The 9,150-nt window shown below is 49.3% G+C and overlaps 1 long non-coding RNA gene across 1 annotated transcript; it reads right to left on the bottom strand.

Annotated features, from left to right (window-relative positions):
• Positions 1 to 712: 712 nt before the first annotated feature.
• Positions 713 to 5,651, bottom strand: LOC148117103 (uncharacterized). The gene is made up of 3 exons (XR_015737164.1): positions 5,286 to 5,651; positions 2,841 to 2,989; positions 713 to 878 (listed from the first exon to the last, which is right to left on the bottom strand). It is a non-coding gene; the product is annotated as an uncharacterized LOC148117103 (long non-coding RNA).
• Positions 5,652 to 9,150: the final 3,499 nt, after the last annotated feature.

The following is a 9,150-nucleotide window of genomic DNA, read 5'->3' as shown; positions in this document are numbered from 1 at the left end:
TCCAACCAGATTCTCTGAATGTGGCCGGATTCTCTGAATGTGGCTGGCCTGGAGTCTTTCTGAGAAGCCATTGACAATGACACTGGGACTAGTTTCCTCTGCATATACTGGATTTTGGGGATCCAGTCTGTTTGGATACTCACCTTCCTGGACCTGGAGGGAGGGGGGAGGAACTTGAACTTCTCACAGGGCAGGAAACCCTGACGGCCCTTAGGGACAAAGAGGGAGAAGGAGAGGGAGGGGGGGAGTGGGAGGGTGTTGGGAAGAGGGGCGTAAATGGAAACTTTTATAATTTAATAAAATTACAAAAGGGAAGAAAAAAAAAGAAAAAAATGTACATTATCAGAGACCATAATACATATGCAACATTTGAGAGAAAAAGAAAAAAAAATGCCCAGACAAATCATTATGAGACAAGCAGCCTGCAAAATGCCATTGAGTTCTTTTGTGTTGGCCATCTACTGCTGGGCATGGGGTGTCTCCTTAACAGTGGTTGTTATACCCAGTGATACTCTGCAGAAAAAACTAATTTTTACTTTGTAAGTAGTGCAGTGGTTTGGAAGAAATATCTGCTGTCTTAGTTAGGGTTTCTATTGCTCTGAAGAGACACCATGACCATGCCAACTTTTTTAAAGGAAAACCTTTATTTATTGGAACATTTTCAAATGTTTAGTCCATTATCATGGCAGGAACATGTTGCATACAGACACACGTGGTGCCGGCTACATTTTGATTAGAAGGCAGCAGGAAGTGGACAGATATGAGGCTGAGTCTTGATCATGCTTCCTCCAACAAGGCCAATCTAATTTCTTAATCAGGGTTTCTGTTGCTGTTCTGAGATAACACGAGGCTTGTCCTGGATATTAATGGTCACTGTACTGGAAAAAAGTGATTATCTCTCTCCTAGCAGGTACAAGCGACAATTTGGTTTTAACCTTTATAGTAGTGTCTAAAAAGCATTTTCATGTATTAAATCATTTATTAATTTAAAAAAATACAAGAAATTAAAATGTTAGATAAAGCAACAATTACCATATCTAAATTGACAAAGCAAACCAGTAGTAGGCTAGTAGGCAGAGATCCCCAGAGAAGGCACCAGGGTCAAGGGTCAGGCCACACTCATTGACATACTCTGAAATCCTATGAGCTTTGCTCATGCTTATTTATAGGACTTAGTTTGCTTGGTGTCCACCATTCCCTCAGTATCATAAACTATTTTCCAACTCCTCTTTCATGGGGTTCCCTGATCTCTAAGTTCTTGAATTTTATGGAGATGTCCTCTTTTTAGGGCTTAGTGTTCCAGGTGCTCTCACTCTCTGCAATTCCTGCCTGTGGGTCTGTCTTTGTTCCCATTTGCTGCAGGATGAAGCCTCTCTGACGATGGCTGACCAAGAAATCCATATATGAGTGTATCAGAATATCATTAGGATTCACTTTATCAATATGTTTCTTTTTTGCTCTCTTTTAGACCAGTATTAATTCATTTTCCAATAAGTTCATAGACTGTTGGTTGATGGAGGGTAAGTATATGATCAAAATATTGCATTGTGGCTCCCTCTTCTGGCCAAAGGTTGTTATGTGCTTGTCCTGTGAAAATGAGGATGTTCATACCAAGTATGATGTAAGATACCACCTGTGGTAGTAAGAATTTGGTGCACCTGAGCAGTGTCTTCTCCCACATTTACCTTGGCCCACAAGAAAGCAAGTTTCCTCTCAAAAAAAGAAACCCAACCTTAATCCTAAAAGAAAGTAACATTTGTTCTCCCTCTACCTGGCAAAAATCCAAAGGTCTTTCAGATCATTGAAAAATCTAGAGAACCCAGGTCACTGAGTGGCATTAAACAACTCAGGTCAGTGTCTTCTGTCTAGTCCAGTGTGACACTGTTCTCCAAATAGCCAACTAAAAGTTGTGTTAGAAATGTAGTCATTATCGTGAATCCCACAATCAAATGGCAAATGTTATAATGAGCAAATAGGATCATGATTGTTTGTGATTGTAGGACACCAAAGAGAACCTGCCTGGTGTGGTGGTGCCCACTAGTAGTTGGAGAAATCAAGGAGGATAGAGGCAGGCAGGCGTCAGGGAGTAGGACATCCTGGTCCACAGAAATTGCTCTAGTCTAAATACCAATGAAGTAAATCTGTTCCAAAATTCATTTTTCAATAATTGACACCCAAGATGAACATGTCATTGCATATATTATAGTGTCTGTCTCTTCTGCCTGCAGAGTGAAAGATCAAACTTTATCATTGCTAAAAGAATGGTTATGACAAACTCAGAAATCTGAGCAACCAGGATGATAAGAACAAAAGTGACTGGAACTTTAAGATAAAAATATAGCCAGGCCAGGCACATGCCTTAAATCCCAATACTCAGTACAAGCAGGTGGTTCTCTGTGAGTTCCAGGCAGTTTGGTCTACCAAGTGAGTTTCTGAACAGCCAGGACTGTTGCACAGACAAATCCTGTCTCAAAAAAAAAATGTAACCAGGGCGGCAGGATGGCTCAGGCAGGGCTCAAGGGCATTTGACTGCTCTTCCAAAGGACCTGATTTCAATTCCTGGCACCCCTTCAAAAGGCAGTTCACAATTGTTTATAATTCTATTTCCAGGGAATTGGACACCCCTGGGAAAACACCATAGCCCATTTTTTTTTTTTCAAAAAAAAGTAAGATTTTTTGGAAGCCAAAGTAGATGATATCATAGTATTACTAATCAAAAACAGAACCAAAACCAAAACAAAACCAAAATCAAACCCCCAGTTAGGGCTGGAGAGATGGCTCCACAAGTAAGAGAATCTCCTGCTTTTCAATAGGACCCCTGTTTAACTCCCAGTACTCACATGGCATCTCACAATCATCTCTAAGTCCAGTCCAGGGGAATCCAGCATCCAACATCGTCAAGTCCAGTCCAAGGGGAATCCAGCATCTAACACCGTCATATAGATATACATGCAAGCTAAACGCCAATGTAGATAAAATTATAAAGTTCCTTAAGAAGAAAATAAGCAGGGTAAAAAGTCTACATTTACTTTGTTTAGACATATAACTAAGTTACAGAGTATAAATTAGACATCCTTAAAAGTAGATTTTAAACCCTAATATTTAAACTCAGAATAAGTGCACAAGTACACTTTGTCCCTAATATTTCAATTCAACATAAGTGCATAAGTACAGTCTGCTCTTATTTGAAATTAAAAAGAAAAAATATCACTAGGTGGTAATACGAAAAAGAAATGCTACTAGGTGGTAGCAGCTCACACTATTAGTCTTTTAACACTCAAAAGGCAGGTTGCAAATTTCTGTTATTTTGGGACCGACCTGGCCTACACAGGGGTAGTTGCAGAACAAGCCCCAAAGGCACAAGGTACAAAACACAAAGCAACTAGAGAAGTTAACTGTTTATTGGTTTGCTGGTCTCTGAATACCCATGCAGATAGAGTTCTCTTACGGTTATGGTGAGCAACTTTGCCTACCCTTTCCCATCATGCAACTCTTTCTATGCAAATTAGACTATTGTTGATCATTCTGATTGGCTGCATGATTCTGACAATTTTGTGGCCCGAGGAAAGAGAAATTTACTGGGTTTTCTGCAAAAAATGCTTCTAGCAACTTGGTTGAAGGTTTAATATGTGCCTCATCTGTGTTTTCTCCCTCCACCATCATTTTATTACTTTATGTGTATAAATGTTTTGCCTTGCTTTTTATCAGTGGTTGAAGCACATGCTTCCCCGGTTTTGACAGAGCCCAGAAAAGCAGGCTGAGCTTTAACTCACAGAGATCCACCTGTCTGAGTCTCCCAAGTGCAGGGATAAAAGGCGTGAGCCAGCACCACCGGCTTTGCTTGTATTTTTTGTTGTTGTTGTTGTTTTTGTTTATTTGTTTTTAAAGATTCTGTTTATGTATGTGTTCCTGGCTGTTCTAGAACTTATTATGTATAATAATTTTGTCTTCAATTCATACAAAGCTGCCTGTCTCCCCAGTGTTGGTATTAAAACCCTGTATCACCAAGCCCAGCCCAGAAGCCTTTTTATCCCTTGAGACAGTGTTTCTCTGTGGAACAGCTGTATTGAAACTTGCTCTGTAAAGCATGCTGGCCTCAAATTCACAGAGATCCAGCTGCTTCTGCTTCCCAAGGGTTAGGATGAAAAACATGCACCACCAGTGCCCCAAAACATAAGGGATCCAGAATGCTTTATCTCCAGCATTCTAGGACTCATTAAGTACATCAGGCTGAATTGCAAATCAAAGATCCACCCTTAGTCAGCATCCTCAGTGCGGAGTAGCTACCACACCCATCCCAGGAAATAATTTTAAGGGAATGTTAGTAAACTCCTGAAAACCCCACCCACCTCTGTGACTAAGCAATCAGAGTGAGCCATGTTTTGCCTTTCAATGTTATCAACAGACGTCATCAAAGTACTTAACATTTGACACGTACATTCACCAGCACCTGATTCTACCCAGCACTCCACTATCAGCTGAAGGCTCCTGGAAGGAGTATGCGGTGTCTCAGGGAGATTGTGCCAATCACCAAAGATGTCTTCCAGGACAATGATGCAAGTAAGATACCTGCATATACTGATTGCTGTAATAGCTCATTATATAATTTATAAGGCAAGTGAGGTGCATGCCGGGTGACCTAATTTGATCATTTATTTGTATATTACTATTGTTGCCTGCCTGTCCGTGAAATTTTAAGAGTATCTGCAAGTAGTTTTCTGTGTTAATGCTTTGAAGAGTAAGTTCGCGGTTTCTCTTCTTTCCGGTTCCGTGTCTTTCAAGTTTTTTCGATTTTATATCGTTTTTAAACTGGAATTCATTTTATCTGCTAGCCAGTAAATTCTATGGAATGTGTGTGTGTGTGTGTGTGTGCGTGTGTGTGTGTGTGTCTATTAGTTTAGGTGTAATGACTGTGCTTCTATGTATTCAGAACTCTGATCCTTTCAAGTGGTTGTGAAGTTTTTTCAGTCCTAAGTGAAAATGTTCACAACAGATACGTATTCCACGACTGTTTTCATTTTCTCTGACTCGGTATTTAGTCTGAGAAGTAGGTGCCGGGGGTGTGGGGAGTGGTGTGGAGAAAAAGAACTGCAAGCAAGCAAGCAGGCAAGCAAGCAAGCAAGCAAGCAAGCAAGCAAGCAAGCAAGCAAGCAAGTAAGCAGTGGCCAAGGTGAAGTCTATGTCTTTGAAAGGAGACTCGGATGGCAGGAGACTGCCTGCCATGGCCACCTCCCTCCCTCCCTCGGTCCTCGGTCTCCCTCAGTCCCTCGGTCTCTCCCTCTCACCGTGCTCTAAGTGTCGCAGCCCCTCGACTGGCCCACTTAATACTGTCACTGATCGTGGAGACGCACTCTTTGTTTCCCGTGAGCCTCCCTCCCTCCCTCCCTCTCCACGAGGGAGAGCGATTCGCCTGTTTTCCTAGCTAGCTGCCTGTGGTCTCGGTTTCTCCTTTCGTTTTCGTAGCCTGAGCGTCCGTGGCTCCTCCCGAACGTCCGTCCCGGCCAGCCCGCGTTCACCCATGTTCGGGGATGGGGTGTGGGGGAACCGACGACGGGGAGTCCCCTGCCCTGTCGTGGGTGCGTGTCACCTCCGGGCGTGAGCGTGGGAGGACACTCTGTCGCGCCAGAGAAGGCTCGCGCGCCGCGGCCGAGCGAGCGATCTCTGTCGGTCGGGTGGGTCGTCGGGCGCCACCTAGCGGTGTTGGCCGTTTTGTGCAACGCTCCTGGTCCTCGGTCGCCGACAAGGAGGGCGAAGTGGCTTTTGTGAGGCGGAAAGAGTGACGAGAGTCCCGGCTGGCGGGCGGGCGTGTCCCGCGGTCGGTGTCGTGCTTGGGGACGGTCTCTGTGTAGGAGGTTGTGCCGGAAGAGTCGCCTATGGGTGCGTCTGGGATGGAACCGAACGAAAGCCACGGCTGGGGAGGGTGCCGGGAGACTTGAGCGGGTCGACCAGAAGGCTTGAGTCGTTCGCGTCGTCCCACCGCTAGGTGTCGGGTCCGGCCAGGCCCAGGATGGGTGAAGTACCCCGGCTTTCAAAGCTGTCTTTCCCTCGCCTTTTCTCTCTAAGAGAGAGAGAGCCCTGGGTCCCCGGCGACCCGAGGCCGAGAGGGGGCGCTGGTTGATCACGGCTCTTCCCCGCCGCCCGTGCCCGGACTCGTTGGGGGTGTCGGAGCTTTTGATTATTTTCCTCCTTGTCAGAACCCTCGGTCCTCGGCGGCGGGCCTCGCCATCCTGAGGCCGAGAGGAGGCTGTGGTCCCGGCTTTCTCTCCTCCCTGGTCCGGACTCGTTGGGGGTCTCGGAGCTTTATTTATTTATTTATTGATTGATTGATTTATTGATTTATTTATTTATATTTTTTCCTCGGTCCTCAGCGGTGGGCCTCGCCATCCTGAGGGCGAGAGGAGACTGTGGTCTCGACGGCTTTCTCGCCTCCCTGGTCCGTACTCGTTGGGTGGCCTCGGAGCATTTTTTTCTTTTTTTTCTTTTGTTTTTCTCCTTGCCAGAACTCTCGGTCCTCAGAGGCGGGCCTCGTCGTCTCGAGGCCGAGAGGAGGCTGCGGTCACGGCTTCTCTGTTCTCTGTTCACTGGTCCCCGGTTTCCTGTACCGTCAGGTATTTTTTTTTCTTGCCCTGCTCCATCCCTAGCGGCTGGTCGCAGGGTCCTCGGCCGGGAGGAGGCTGGGCGCCCGGCTTTGTGGCATGTCCACCTCGCTCTCTCGGTCCTTTCACGGTCATGAGGTCGACCAGTTGTTCCTTTGAGGGTCGGTTCTCTTGTTTATGGGGACATTTTTGGGACATGTCACCCAGCCTCACTTTCAGGAGTCCCCTGTGGTCTGTGAATTGCTCCCTGTACCTGGTGTCATTCTTCTAGTGGTTGCTATCTGTCCTTATTGTACCTGCAGATAGGTGCTGACACGCTGTCCTTGAAGTGGGTGACATGAAAGGACTCTGTAGGTTGCGGTCTCTTCCGAGCCTCGCTGGGTCGTTTTTCCCGTTTAACCCAACCTACGTGGCGTGTCAGGCGTTCCCGCTTCGTGGTTGTCACCCGTGCAGTTTGGATGGTGGGACTTGCCTCCTGGTGCTCTTCCCTTACCGTCCCGGTGCTTTTTTTTTTTTTTTCCAAGTTTCTTTTGGGGATCAGATGGAGCTCCCGAGTCTCCACGCACTGGGTGGGTCCCCTGTGTGCCTCCCGAGTGCACTGTTTTCTCCACCCCCAGGTTATGGAGCTCCCGAGTCTCCATGAGGCCTTGGGGGGGAAGGGTGAACCAGCCCGGCCTTCTGCTGCCTGCTTTTATATGTGCCTCCCGAGTGCACACACCGCTTCTTCCCCGCGACCACCACCATTGTTTGGTTTTGAAGGTGGAGGTGTGAAGGGTTTTCTTTTTCTTTTTTCCCCCATCCCCAGGTTGTGGAGCTCCCGAGTCTCCATGAGGCCTTTGTGGGGAAGGATGACCCAGCCCGGCTTTCTGCTGCTTGCTTATGTGCCTCCCGAGTGCACACCTTTTCTTCCCCCGTGGCTGGCCCACTCCACTCCGCTTTTTTTTTTTTTTGGTTTCGGAGGTGGTGTGTGAAGGGTTTTCTTTTTTGTTTCTTAGGTGGCGTGTGAAGGGTTTTCTTTTTCGTTTCGGAGGTGGTGCGTGAAGGGTTTTCTTTTTTGTTTCGGAGGTGGTGTGTGAAGGGTTTTTTTTTTTTTTTTTCTTTCCTTTCGGGGATCAGCAGGCGGTGGAGCCTCCCGAGTCTCCACGGACTGGGTGGGTGTCCCCAGTCCCCTGTTCCCGTGTGCCTCCCGAGTGCACTTTTTTCCCATCCCCAGGTTGTGGAGCTCCCGAGTCTCCATGAGGCCTTTGGGGGAAAGGGTGACCCAGCCCGGCTTTCTGCTGCTTGCTTATGTGCCCCCCGAGTGCACACCTTTTCTTCCCCCGTGGCTGGCCCACTCCACTCCGCTTTTTTTTTCTGGTTTCGGAGGTGGTGTGTGAAGGGTTTTTTTTTTTGGTGGCAGTCGGTCGGGTCTGTGGTGCCCTCTCGCTCGCTTCTCCCCGGTTCCGCTTGTCGATCGATGTGGTGCTCTCGCCCTGTGTTCATTCGGGTCGGAGGCCTAAGCCGCGCCAGGCGAGAGACGGACATTCATGGCGAATGGCGGCCGCTCTTCTCGTTCTGCCAGCGGGCCCCGCGTCTGTCCTCCCCACCTTTGACTGGTGGTGTGTGGAAGGCAGGGGTGCGGTCTCTCCGGCACGAGCCCTGTGAAAGCCCCCCCGCACTCCCCGCTGTGGTTCGTGGGGGCTCCCGTGAGGCGCGTCAGGGGCTCCGGCGTCTGCCCCCCCTCGCGCGTTTCGCTCCGCCCACCGTGTGTGGCCCGTGCGGCCCTCCTCCCTCCGAGCCGGGAGAGGGTTGGCCGATGTGTGCCGCGTCACACGCCCTTCCCGAACGGGCTTTGTGTGCGCGCGTCTCTCGCTCGCGATCCTCGCGGTGCTCCTGGAGCGTTCCAGGCCGATCTTCAGAGGTGCCCGGTACTGAGAGGCGGCGGCGTTTCCCGTTTCTCCGACGTGTGTGCCCTCCCGCGCGCGGTCCGGCCTTCGGCGGTGTTCCTCTGCGAAGGTGTGTGTTCGTGTGGGGGTCGAGGCGAGCGGTAAGAAAGAGGCTCTCTGCGTCCGTCCCCCCCTCCGTGAGCGGGGGACGATGAACCGTCTCTCGCAAGCTCCTGTGAGATCGGGCGAGCGGCCCACCACGCGCTGCCTTCTCCCGTAGGCTTTTGAGCGCCGTGTGGTGGTGTTGAGCTGTCGCGGCCGGCCTTTCTGTTCTTCTCACCGTTCGAGGTGGGTTTTAATGTTAAACGATTAGAATGCCTCCCCGTCCGGTGCAGAGCCGGTGGGTGGTGCCGGAGAGGCCTGGCTCTCGGGGGACCTAGTTTGTAGTTTATGCTTTTTCTCGGTCCGGTCCCCCCTGTCCGCGTTACGCTCGAGAATGCGCCCCCGGAAGGAAAAAGATAAAGAGAAGCCCTTACCGATACCGCAGACCCCCCCGCCTCGCCACGTTCGAGATCATCGAACGTCGTTTCCCCCGCTCTTGGGGCTGCCGCGGCCGGGGGCTCGTCGGGCCGGGTCCGTCCCGCCCGCCCTCAGCGAGAAAAGTGCCTTCTCTAGCGATCCGATGAAAG

The sequence above is a fragment of the Myodes glareolus genome, unplaced genomic scaffold (assembly GCF_982192425.1).
Source record: "Myodes glareolus unplaced genomic scaffold, mMyoGla1.1 HAP1_SCAFFOLD_62, whole genome shotgun sequence".
Classification (NCBI taxonomy): Eukaryota; Metazoa; Chordata; class Mammalia; order Rodentia; family Cricetidae; genus Myodes; species Myodes glareolus.
The sequence above is the reverse complement of the archived record's forward strand: the minus strand, read 5'-3'. Positions and strand labels throughout refer to the sequence as shown.